Source organism: Pimephales promelas, chromosome 18 (assembly GCF_988280905.1).
Source record: "Pimephales promelas chromosome 18, fPimPro1.hap1.1, whole genome shotgun sequence".
In the NCBI taxonomy this organism is placed as follows: Eukaryota; Metazoa; Chordata; class Actinopteri; order Cypriniformes; family Leuciscidae; genus Pimephales; species Pimephales promelas.
In genome coordinates this window covers 3,832,688-3,846,128 of record NC_142786.1, presented here as the reverse complement: position 1 = coordinate 3,846,128, position 13,441 = coordinate 3,832,688, and the positions used below count along the sequence as shown (strand labels likewise).

General features: G+C 38.9%; 1 protein-coding gene and 1 long non-coding RNA gene across 2 annotated transcripts in view; one reads left to right on the top strand and one right to left on the bottom strand.

Moving 5' to 3' along the window:
- Nucleotides 1-10,760, bottom strand: part of fam135b (family with sequence similarity 135 member B) — a 66,277-nt gene extending 55,517 nt beyond the window's left edge. Inside the window, exon 1 of the mRNA XM_089122671.1 lies at nt 10,523-10,760. The gene's annotated coding sequence lies outside the window, so the exon portion shown is untranslated. The remainder of the gene's footprint in view (nt 1-10,522) is intronic.
- LOC120485646 (uncharacterized) overlaps nt 1-13,441 on the top strand; it is a 28,447-nt gene that overhangs the window by 14,563 nt on the left and 443 nt on the right. The window lies entirely within an intron of this gene.

Here is a 13,441-nt window from a genome sequence, read left to right as displayed (position 1 = left end):
TAGACGAGCGTTTTGGGTATGAAATTCGTGTGCAGATGGTGACGCAAAAGTCTGTGAAATTCAATGTAGTATGCACTCCAGGCGGCTAAGAGTGCATACTACAACAACACCAAGCACGCGCGCCGGCGTACAACCTTCACTGTCAAGCAGAGCTTTGCGTTTTTACCGTTTACACGGGAACGCAGCGGTGGAGCGTTTTAAAGATTTCCACTCTGGAGGGTGGTTTCACTTTTTTGCGTTTTTAAGCCCCAAAAACGCCGTCGCCGTGTAAACGAAAGGCACATCCGATAAAATAATTTTACGTTTTACCCGCGAGCGTTCTCGTGTAAACAGGGCCTCAGGCTCCAAATTACTTGATTGGCAACCACCACATTTAAAATTTTTTTTTTTTTTTTTTTTTGCAGTCTATGCCTCTTATGTTGCTGTATTGTGTGAGCCATAAGGAAAACTACAGAAGCTTCACTGTCAGACGTGAAATGTTTCTCGCTGCACTGATGAAATATTAATATGAATGTTGTTTCAGAAAACATTAACAGAGGTAGTTGAAAATGAAACAATGAAGGGGCTGACGTAGCTTTAGTGGCTATTATGAGTGTTTTAGTCCTTTGTCTCAGTATGGTGGATAAAGGTTAACAGCTCTGGAGATGCAGTCACCTTCCTCTGGCAGCCGATGCTTAGAAATGAAAAAATCTGTTTCCTTTGAAATGCTGCCCTTGCATTAACCGACACAATGCTCCACCGTGTTTGCTTCACTGCTTGATTCAATATCCTGAGAGCCGGTCTGAGACGGAGAGCATTGACCTCTGCTGCTGCTTGAGCGTAAACAGAGGGCATTATGGGTAAAAATGAAACATACCTTGAAACATACTGTGTGCATGTAGTAAAACTTTTGTACATATGAATAGAATAGAATAGAATAATATGAAGTTGTTTCATGTAAATGCATTAATAAACGGAATAAAATATGAAGATGCTTTAGTAAAATATACCTGCTAAATGAATATGAAGTATAATTTTTTTTTTTTTTTTTGCCAATTGCATATGCTAGATAAATAAATATAATATAAAATAGAACGGTAACACTTTACAATAAGGTTCATTAGTTAACATTAGTTAACTACATTAGTTAACATGTACTAAGAATGAACAATACTTCTTCACCATTTATTAATCTTAGTTAATATTAATTCCAACATTTACTAATACATTATTAAAATCAAAGGTTGTATTAGTTAACATTAGTTAATGCACTGTGAACTAACATGAACGCACAATGAACAGCTGTATTTATATTAACTAACATTAACAAAGATTAATAAACACTGTAACTAATGCATTGCTCATCATTAGTTCATGTTATTAATGCATTTACTAATGTTAACTAATGAACCTTATTGTAAAGTGTTACCAATAGAACATAGAATAATATGAAGTTGCGGTAAGACTTTACTTAAAGGGGTGTGCATAAGACTAACATGACACATTCATAATCATGACATGACATTTGTTATGAACATGAAGGAAGTTTTATGCATGTTTGTGACAGCTGTCATTAAGTGTCATTCGCTCAGTTATGACATTTTTAATGCAAATATGACATAGTTTGACATTACTAAGACAACACAACCAGTCATAAACATGACACAGCAGATTAATGATCAAACTTAAGAAACCACCTAGATTTATTGGTTAACATTACATTAAACTATCAGGTGGTTGGTTTTGACATTGGCTGTCATGAAGTCATTATGACTTCATGACAACTCTTTAATGACAAATTCAATTATTACCACTGTAGTTGAGGTCACGAAAAATATTCATGACACAGTTATAATGGCCTCATGACAGCCAATGCCAAAGCCAACCGCATGACAGTTTAACTTCATTTTATGTCAAGATGTCATTACAAAGAAATCTCAAACAATGTCATATTTGCATTCAAAATGTCATTATTGAGTGAAAGAGACTTAATGGCTGTTTTCATAAACATTCTTATATTTAAGACATATGTCATGTCATGGTTATGAAGGTGTCATGCCAGTTGTATGCACACCCCTTCAAGTAAAATGTTACCATAAGATTCATGTTTGTAATTAGATTAAGATAGTGGAGTGGTATGATGCTGAAATCATATTAGTTTAACTGAGTTCACTACTTGTTTTACAAGTAAAAGTCACAGATGTTACCGGACATTAAACTGCTATCAAAAATCTTGTTTGCAAAGGAAGTCTGGGTTATGAATCTCGGTGTGTTTGGACTGTGACGGGCTCAGCCGAGGTTTACTCCCAGCAATATTCAATATTCTGGCGCATCTCTTCAGCGGTCATAACTCTACTGCTGACTGAAGACACTTGCTCGACTTGTGTGCTTAATGAGTTCTGTAGGTTCGTGGGCTTGCTGTGAGTGATATATGATTTCGTTCTGGCAATAGTGAAGAGTCTTATGGGCCTGTCAGTTTGTGTCAGGCTGTATGTGTGCATGCATATATCTATTTGAGCCTGTGTTTGTAATTGTGCATTGCAAATGTTTCACGAGTGGAGTACAAAATTGGTCTACTCTTAATAAAATGAAGCCACTTATACGAATAGTCAGTGAGAGGAGGTGCTTAACCTTCAAAAATTGTTCAACAACCTCACATGGTCAAAGTAGTTTGATACAGTTTAGTTTGGAATCTTGCATTAATTGCAACAAACGTGTTTTAGAGAAAAAAAATGTTTTGGCTAAACTGAGTTCATTGAAATATTATATTATGAGCTGCAACACACACTCATCCATTTTATAAGGTTCAATTGCTTGTTAACGCAAATATCTAATCAGCCAATCACAAAGCAGAAAGTTGTTTAGTTGTGTCTGAAATCGATCAATAAGCACTTAGAAGGTTGCTCTGTGAGTCACAGGCTTTCTTGCATTCAGTTAAGACGTTCCATGTTTCGCCATTGCATGAATATATGACCACAATCAGTTGATATGAAATCAGTTTGAACCTAAATCAACAAATCGACCTTAGGCTCCACAATTTAGACAAATATGCAAATGTGACACAATGCAGTCAGTTTTGTACAGGAATTGCAATGAATTAATCTGTTGAACTGGAACATTTAATGCTATACTTTGTCAACATACAACTGAAATGACTTTTGTTTTCCCTATTTTATTGTACAAATCAACTTCACCAGACTCAAACACACACTCCGAGCCACGCCTCAAAAGTCAAACTACGGTAACCCTCTGTCTAACATGTGACTACACTGCCAGATTTGTTCTGTTATTATAGCATATGGTGTACTATAAACTGCAACTACCTAGTACTTACTATTTTTAAAGATACTGGAACAGTATGCAATATTTCATAACACACATTTAAAACGCTGATGTCACATGACCTCTTTATGCTGCACGTTTAATTTATGGCATTTATAAAAGGCTTTTTTTATATAGTATTTTGTGTAAAAAGTTTGCAAGTCTGTTTTTATGATTAACTTCTAATTCAAGAAGTGAGTAAAATCAACTCTGGTTCTTTATCACACTGGAAATAAAAGGTTAAGTTAGGCACAATGCATCATGGGATGCATTATTTAACACATTGTGCTTTGAATGCCCATTTTAGCAAAACTAGTTGTTTCAGCTATTCACACCAGGGCTCCAGACTAACTTTTTTTACTAGGAGCGCTGTTGCCCCTAACTGAAAATTTTAGGAGCGCAAGCTGAAAATTTAGGGGCACACCTTAAATCAGCTTGCAATGCAATTATTCAAATTTCCCCCAAAATAACTGTAATACTGACAAATTCTTTAATAATAAATAGACTTAACATTATGATATGCTGTTTTGTTTTAAGTTCACAGGGTTTCAGACTCAAAGTTGAGGGCAGCATCACCTCAAATGAGAACTCATAGCGAGTTCTACAAAAAAAAAAATCTGGTAGCACTGGTGCTGAAAATAAATCACTAAGCTTAATTTAGGGTGTAGATGAAATTAACTTTAGTTATTATCATTTATAATGTCTTAATATTAATTAATAAAAGTAGTGAAAATATGTATATGGAGTGAAAATAGCCAATAAACATCCTACTGTTTACAATGGTATTATTATTTTTTTTAAGCGTTTAAATAAGAGTTTTCCAACATCTCAAAATTTTTCTTTTTAGGACAATTTTTAAAGGATGAACAAAAAATGTGTTGGTAATCACATTAAAAATACAAAAAAATAAAACATTTATATATGATATTATTGAAGTGCTGGGAAAAGATGTGTAGGCTACTTGTAAGCATTTGATTTTCTTACACATTATCATATTTATGGTTAGAGTTAACTTACTACATTAGCCTAAATCCATGGTTCTGTTAGGCTGATTTGTGGACTGAAAGCCTTCTATAAGTGTTTCTCCTGGTTTCCACGTCAGCGCTGTTTGATCTGATATGGTTTATAACAGAACTCTGCGCCGAATCGGAGTGTTTCTCACTGGATCTCGTGGTGTTGATGTTATTAATTCTGAGGCGAATTCAATGGATTTCTTCACTGGATCTCCTATTAACAGTAGTTGCGTGAGCGAGATCGGCCCGCCACTGGCAAGTTCGGGGCTTTATTTTACCGTCAATGGTTCTGATCGCTGCTGCTGCTCCACGGTCCTATGAGTGGCGTATTTTCGTTCCACTTTCATTTTGTTTGCATTCGTTGCTAGGTAACGACTAACGAGTCGATAGATCGCTGATTGCTCAGACGCACATCAGGATGTGATAGGCTATTTGTCTCCGTCTCCTTCCCACAGACGTTTAATCGCGCTATTCTTGTCACGGATTCATTGACGCGCCCCTTCCACGCTTTACCATGCGTTTAACGTGCGGCAAATTTACTAGTCGCACATGTGCGACTGGATGTAAAATTCAGTCGCACACTCTCAAATTTTGGTCGCAAAATGCGACCATTTGGTCGCAGTCTGGAGCCCTGCACACAAACAGAAAATTCACATGCTGTACATTATAGTATTCACATACTTTAGTTTAGGTAAAGTTTGGAATAGTAACATACTGCTTTTCTCAAGTAAGCTGGCTGTGATGCAAGTCTTTACTTTACCAATTTCCTACAGTCAGAACACAGGGTGAGATGACAGAAATTTGGTTTTTGTGGTAGATCACAAGACATAAATATGACTGAATGAAACATATAAAGCCATTATTGTGCTTATTAAGCTTATTGTGGAAAGAGATAGATAACAGTAATATTCAGCTCTAATGAAAGTCCTGCAGTAGGACAATGGTGCTTGTAAAATAATTATACATCATGTGCTTGACCCTGCAGGAACAATGTGATAGTTAAAAGAGATTAGAGAGATCACATGAGAGAGAGTCTGAGTACAAACGGTTACAAATCCACTCAAAGTGACCTGAGAAAACCTGCCATGAAACACACTCATTCTGTCTGATCGGGTTTACACATAGAGCTGTTCACATTGCAGTATTCACGGCTGACTCAAATCTGTTAATGTGTAAAAACACCCTTAATAGTCACAGATCACTGCCTGAAATGAGTGGGCCAAACAGAGATCAAATCATGCTAAAGTACAAAGATGACACTTCCTTCATTACATTGTGTCGTAAACTAGTTTGACACAACAAAAGGTTATTCTTGAAGATGATTGAAAATACAAATGCAACTGAATCAAAGCCTATTATATCCATAATCAAAGGCCTAACGATGGGAAAAAATAGGCATTCTGAAGCGCGCCTGGTAAATGCACCGTTATAATATAATTGCATCAAAGGCTATTTGATGTTTAATGTGCAGGATTGAAGAGAAGAGCTTGACCAATGAAATTTCGCTGTGGGCGTGGCTATCCAAGTAACAAAATGTCCACTTGTTGCAGCTGGTTAGAAAAAATACATGCAAGATATTTTTTTTCCCTTTCTTTTTATTGTGTAACACTGTGTCCTAACCAGTTATGAAGTGTCCAGCTTAAAGTCAGTTGTCTGTGCACACTGAAAGTAAAAAAAAAAAAATTGTAACTCACGATACGGTGTTGAATGAAGCGCACAATAGGAATAGTCCAAGTTAAATGTATTTAATGATCAAATCCAAACACAGGAGAATACAACCATGTGAAACATATGAGAACGGACCGAGACTAGGGGGCTGTTTACACGACGCTGTTTTCAATTAAAATTGGAAAACTTTTATGTGTTTTGGCCATTTATTTACCCGACAACAGCGTTTTGGGTGCCTAAAAATGAAAACGGGTTTCAAAGTGCACGTTTTTTGAAAACGGCCTCCGTGTAAATGACAAAACGCAATTCTCTGAAGACGCGGCACATGCGTATTCCCTCTAAACACTGGACGTCGGATAGATGCGCAGATCATGTCTATATTGGGTCTGTCAGTCCATGACCAATTCTGGACATCTATTCAACATCCAAACTAGGTCCACTATTACATTTTTATACATTTTTTGGGCCTCATTTGGACGTCTATTACAGGTGCAGGAAATATTTGTTTATTTACAAATATCAACATTATTGTTGATATAAACATGATTAATACATATGAATACATATTATTTATAATTATTTAAGATAATTTACCAAAAACTCCATTTGATTGTCTCAACCAAAAGGTGGTAATTGACACATACAAAGATGTAGTGCTGTAGCTCAAACAGTAGGGAATAGGAATGTGTAATGCAATGTGAGTCACTGTGGATAAAAGCGTCTGCCAAATGCATACATGTAAATTTATGGTACAAAAAACATCCTTTAAAAACGTCCTCTACCCTTTTGAAACATGGGACCACAGTTATAGAAGATTATAAATTTGATGTTGAAAAGACGTCCACAAACGGCCACATTTGGTCCCACCGACATCAACATTAGACGTGCAAAAGACGTCGAATAAAGACGTCGCTTGGCGTTATAAAACAACGCCTTCAGTGGACCGAAATTGGATGTCCAAAAATTACGAAAATACGTCACTCTGACGTCATATTGCGCAGTGGGTTACGTGTTCACTCTACTGTGTTTCATCTCCATCTAATGGCCTTGCAGCAGAAGAGAATGTTTTTAGTCATTTTCACGAATCCATGTGAATGGGGATCGTTTTGACAATGGTGTCGTGTATGTGGAAAACTTCAAGCACTACGTTGTCGCGTAAACGTACCCTAAAGGAGAACTCAGGGTTTAAATACAAACAAATGGAACTAGTGAGATGATTGAGATCACAGGTGAACAGGATAATTAACGAAACGAGGGGATGAAGTCATGAACATGAACACAGACCAACTGACTGAAACAAAAACATAATGACAGAGCATACATCTTACAGTAACACTTAATTGAACACTTATTCAGCACCTGTTTTAAGGTGACATAGTTACACGTTACTACATGTACTTGTAATGTCTAGTAACACTTAATTGTAATTATGCATATTTTACTAACAGCCGGTTTGCAGTGAGTGTGAAGCGGCTGGGATGAGAATCAGCACTTCCAAATCCGAGGCCTTGATCCTCAGTTGGAAAAGGGTGGCTTGCACATTTCAGGTCAAGTGGAGGAGTTTAAGGCTCAATCCCAATTCACCCCTTGGCCCTACCCCTCCGTTTTGCGCGTTCACGTCTAGGGGTAGGGTGTCCCGATTCTTCGTGAGATCGAGGGGTAGGGCTACATAGCCCTCGAAACAGAGATTTTTCAGAGGCACACTTCAAATGGAGGGCTAAGAGAAAAGTTCGCGGAATGCATTGAAAATGACCGGCGAGATGGATCGCAAACGGTTAAACATTTAAATTTAGCGCCAGATGATTCCACCACGCACTTTATTTACTCTTATAATAACACTATAGTCGTTTAAATTAGGAAATAGTATAATAAATTACCTTTCCGATCAGAAAAGACATACATTTCGAGGAATGGATGTTATAATCATCATGTTTATTCAAAGTTAAGAGCAGCTGCGCTGATTGTCAGTTGTTGTCATGGAGAAATCCTGTACAAACTCTGTAACGGCAGAGCCATTGCCGACGACTGATGACGTATCGGGTTCATGAAGGCTTGTTCCATTTCGTAGGGGAATATTTCAACCCCTTGGCCCTTGTAACTCCGTTTTAAGGGCCAAGGGGTACACTCGAAAACAAGGGGTAGGGCCAAGGGGTGAATTGGGATTCAGCCTAAGTATCTTGGGGTTTTGTTCACGAGTGAGGGAAGGATGGAACGGGAGATTGACAGACGGATCGGTGCAGCTTCTGCAGTAATATTGTCGATGTACCGCCTGTTGTGGGGAAGGAGCTGAGCCACAAGACGAAGCTCTCGGATTTGCCGGTCTAAGTTCCTACTATGGTCATGAACTTTGGCTCATGACCGAAAGGACAAGATCCCGGATACAGTCGGCCGAAATGACCTTTTGCCGCAGGGTGGCCGGGCGATCCCTTAGAGATGGGGTGAGAAGCTCGGTCACTCGGGAGGAGCTCAGTTTAGAGCCGCTGCTCCTCCGCATCGAGAGGGGTCAGCTGAGGTGACTCGGGCATCTGTTCTGGACGCCTTCCCGGGAAGGCACGTCCCACTGGGAGGACACCCCAGGGAAGACCTAGGACACGCTGGTGGGGCTACGTCTCCCGGCTGGCCTGGGAACGCCTCTGTGTCCCCCCCGGAAGAGCTAGAGGAAGTGTCTAGGGAGAGGGAAGTCTGTACATCTCTGCTTAGACTCCTGCCCCAGCGACCCGGCCCCGGATAAGCGGAAGAAGATGGATGGATGGACAAGTAACTTACCCTAAACCAAACCCTATAGTAAGTACATGTAGCTAATTCATATTATTCTGTACTTATTCAAATAAGTATTATGTAACTACATCACCTAAAAATAAAGTGTTAATTAATCACCATAATAAGAGACAACTTGAACATAGGCCTATTTCATGTTAAATGTACAGCTATTTAAAGTATCAGTTTCACTGTGGGTGGAACTACCAAGCAGAAACTAAACAGAAGGACTGTTGCTCTTTAATTGTCTTCATCCGTTTGCATAAAAAGTCTGAACAATGGTAACTATATTAATCCCTCGAGGGTTATACTGTAGAACTTTCTGTTGATTATTTTAGATCAGGAATGGGAAACGTTGGTCCTGGAGGGGCACTGTCCTAGTACAGTGGAATTTAGCTCCAACCCTGGAAAAATCACCTGCCAAAAGACCTTGATTAGCTTGTTCAGGTGTGTTTGATGAGGGTTGAAGCTAAACTCTGTAGGACAATGGCTCTCCAGGACTGAAGTTGTCCATCCCTGTTCTAGATCATCCACAGTGACCAAACTTAGCTGGTATTCTATCTCCAAGCATTCCCACAAGATCATGCAGCGTGTGTTGCCTGGAGCAGTGTGGACTGACATGACCAATTGGAAGTCTGCTGGAAAATCTGCTGTTTTAACACATCAGTACAGCGCGCTGGCGTCTGGGGTATTACTTGTCCTCCGGCAAGCCCGGGCCACATCAGTTAAACGCGTCTAAAAGCGCCTGTGCCCGACGGGACTCACAGGTTTGCATTTGAATGTCACCATCTATAACATTCACAGCGCTTATTTACATTCCCAATTTTTCCAGATTTCACACTGGCCTGTAAATGCTAGACTGAGTCAAATGCCATGATCTTTTATTAAGTCTCCTCTACACAAGATGTAATTTGAAAAATAGATCCGCAGCCTGATTCCCTGTGAATGTCAGATTTATTGACCTTCACGAAAAGACGTCATCCCTCAACCACCTGAGCAATTCAACGATTTTTTTTTTTTTTTGGTCGTATCCATTTAAAAGTGTCCCGTTTGTTGTGAATGTGTGAATCCGACACATTATGCAGATTAAATCTAGAATACAATTCCAGTGGATTTGTTCTCTTCTCAGTGAGTTTCTATAGCCAGGAGTTTCTTGAGTCTTCAGCAGGCTGTTTGTGTCAGTTCAACACCTCATTACACAAAATCTCTCAGCGCTGGAAGAGACGTTGACACTCAGTTTTGTACCAAACCAGAAGACTAGTTTTTCCTCAGCATAACATAAAATGCGTCATATACCATAAAAATCCATGTCATGACTCATAGGTGGTTCATTCAGGTTTTGATTGAACTCTTTCTGACACTTCAAATGACACATTAGCCCCAGCTAACTAGTATACTTACAAATAACAGAAACCAAACGAGTGTACATGCACCTAAATCAAATCATTCCCAGTCGAGGTGTCCGGCACACAGTGTACCGCTCAAGTCAAACACCAATGTCACCCGTCACACGCTTTAAACGTGTTGTTGTGGTGTGCAAATACATATCTGTGTATTTCTGATGGAGCCAGATGGCTGGCGAGTTGCATTGGCAGAATATGCATCCAATATGTTCCTAACAGGGATTTATGCCGGATAACGGAATATTTCCCTGCCAGCCCATCTAAGATAAGCTTAAAGACCAGACCAGACTAGACAAGTCATTAAGAAACGGCAGTCGGTCGACGTGAGCCAAACACAGAGGAACAATAAAAGAGAAAGAGCGTAAACATCCATCGCCTTACCTGCCTGTGCGACGACGCGACCCCGTAGGCGTGATCTGCGCACCCGCTTTGATCCTATGTCATTAGTTCAGAGGGAGGGAGTGTGTGTGACTACGGCAGGACTCAGTGTTGACACGGACATGAGCGGCTCACGGCTGCTTCTGCTGCTGGTACTGATGCTGTTGTTGCCATGGCGATCATTCAGCTCCTGCGCGCTGCGGTACCGCGCTTGCGTTCTCCCACCTCCAGAGATGATGTCCAATCTTCCTAAGTGCTGCATCTCTCTCTCTCTCTCTCTCTCTCTCTCTCTCTCTCTCTCTCTCTCTCTCTCTCTCTCTCTCTCTCTCTCTCTCTCTCTCTCTCTCTCTCTCTCTCTCTCTCTGAAGCTGGATGCATGATAATGCTCAGGAATAGATCTGTGCTCTGTGTTGTCAGATACACTATGCATGCTGGCTTACGCCAGTGTCAATAGATGTGAGAGAGTTCAACTTTACACACATTCAACCCCATATGTGTCTATGTACTTGTTGAGGATTAAAACCTAAATTGATTGTGGTTGGATTAAAATATATCCCTTTGCTCATTATCTTTTTAGTAATAAACCAATCAATAAATCATTAAATGAATCTAAAATAACTACCAAAATGATTTGCTATATGTGTGTGTTCACCTCTACCTATTAAATCTGCATTGGCTGGCATCTTCCATGGAGTTATTTTATGAATGGCTTTTTGCTTAAATGGCAGTTTCAGACTCTCTAATTTGTAGAATTTGTTTAATAAATTACATTGCTAGTTATTGGAGGGATTATTATTAGTATTACTGTTATTATTAATGTCCTTGCCATCATATATGGATCGGTTTACCTTAAAGATACAATTATATTTGGTCTACCGTATATTATTATTATTATTATTCAAGAATGGGTAAAAAGTCACACATGAGGATTTTGGTCTACTGGCCAAAAAATGGTCAGACCATCTTTTTTAAACAGTATTACTGTAAGAAGATATATTAATTACGTATATGCCCATGAGTGGTAGGTGTTAAGCCTCTGCTATTCGTAATAACATATTTATGTTACCCAGCGTTCAGAGCAATTCACACTGATGGTTGTTTAAACACACAGTGTGTGCTGTGCAGTAAAAGCATGCAGGTCTCTTTCGGCCAGTGAATGTAGAGGTCACCTCACTGTGTGTACCAATCAAATATTGATGCTGTATCAGTGCAGACAGTATATACATCCTTTTGAGAGTGTTTTTAAAAGCTCACGTGGGTAGTTGCACAATAACGCAGCATTTCTGCGTACTAGCAGACTCTGCAGGTGTGCAAACTGTGTTATGGGTTTATCTAAACTGCACCATCTGGTCTTGGACAGGTAACTTCCTGATTTTATCTGCATACAGAAAACCTGAAATACTAGGGGGTGATGCCATTGCATAAGCAAATATGAGTTCTGCAAAACTTAGAAAGCTGCAATTACATGCAAACACTATTTCTGCAGGATTTAGTGTGTTTGCTATAAAAAAATCACATTTACTGAATGCACAGAATGTGCTGATGAACTGCTATTTGTAGAAATGTGAAGTGGACAACCAGAGCACACTACTGTATCCCATAATGCAATGCAGAAATTTAAGCGATCAGTGTTATATATGAATTGTAAGCAATTCTCAGTGCAATTTTAACATCTTTTTTGTTAATTTTTCATGAAAATGACTGCTTCAAACAGGTTTCCTCACCTATCTGTCATTGGATGAACTGTTTTTGTTGTTGTTTTGAAAGTTTTATATATATATATATATATAAACCTTTCTATATAAGGACAAGTATTTTAACATAAACTGCACACTTTGTTTTTATTGGATTTAACAATTTTCTCAGAGGGATTATTGTTTAAGGGTTTATCGTGACAGAACAGGGAATTTCAGGCAACCACAGCTGCCAGTTTTTACTGTAAATTTAACAGGACTTTTACGGTGTAGTGTAAAGATATGGCATAATGTGTAGATTTTTACCTGCTAATATACAGTAAGCATGTTAGTTTTCTATTTCAAACCTAGCATCAGGCGGTGTCATTCTGTACTAATTGACCACACATGCTCTCTAGAGAAGCCGAAGAATGCCTGACAAAGTCATTTTGCAGTCTTCGCGCATTCTTCAAGTGTTTTCTTTTCTAAAATCTTTAATAATGACCAGCCATCCAGATGTGCCATGACAGCCTGAACATGGGTTTTATGAGCACATGATGCATGCTTCAGCATTTCTTCGTTTTTAGCTTGTGTTATAACTTTTTCACTTTCTTTTTATAACAGACGAAACCGCTTTAATCTTGTGAAGATTCAAGGAAGGTGTTGAATTATATATCCTGTAAGATGAAATGAAGATTCCGTCTGAGCCCCACAGCAATCTCTTGTAAGGTATAAATTACGTAACATTTGATGTAACAGAAGTCATTGTGGCTGACATGCCTGTGAGCAAGTCAATTTCATAGACCCGTTTTGATGTCATTAGTATTTCCTTTCCCAGAATCCTCCTCTGATGAGGGCAAAGCTGCAAGGCAAGACCTTTATAGTGAGGGTGCTTATGCAAGCAGACTCAGATCGACCTCACAGCGACTGTACAATCTCCCTTTTCTTTTGAGAGCATTCCCAAAGGGGTCTCCTATACTCATTTATATAATCAAATAAGGACTAATCTAATACAAACATGCAAGTGTTGTATCGGTTTATTATGCAACGTCCCATCTGTTAGATGTACCTCAACAGTTAGTCATCAGTAAGTCTAACCATTTTCTGAGAATGATTGGCAGAGATTTGTTTGCTGCTGCTTTTCTTATTCCATCAGCTTTTGTCTATTTTTTTTGTGCCTTCAATGTTTAAACACATATTTTTGGCATAGATTGAGATTCATTATGGAATATGTCCCAACTGACAGATT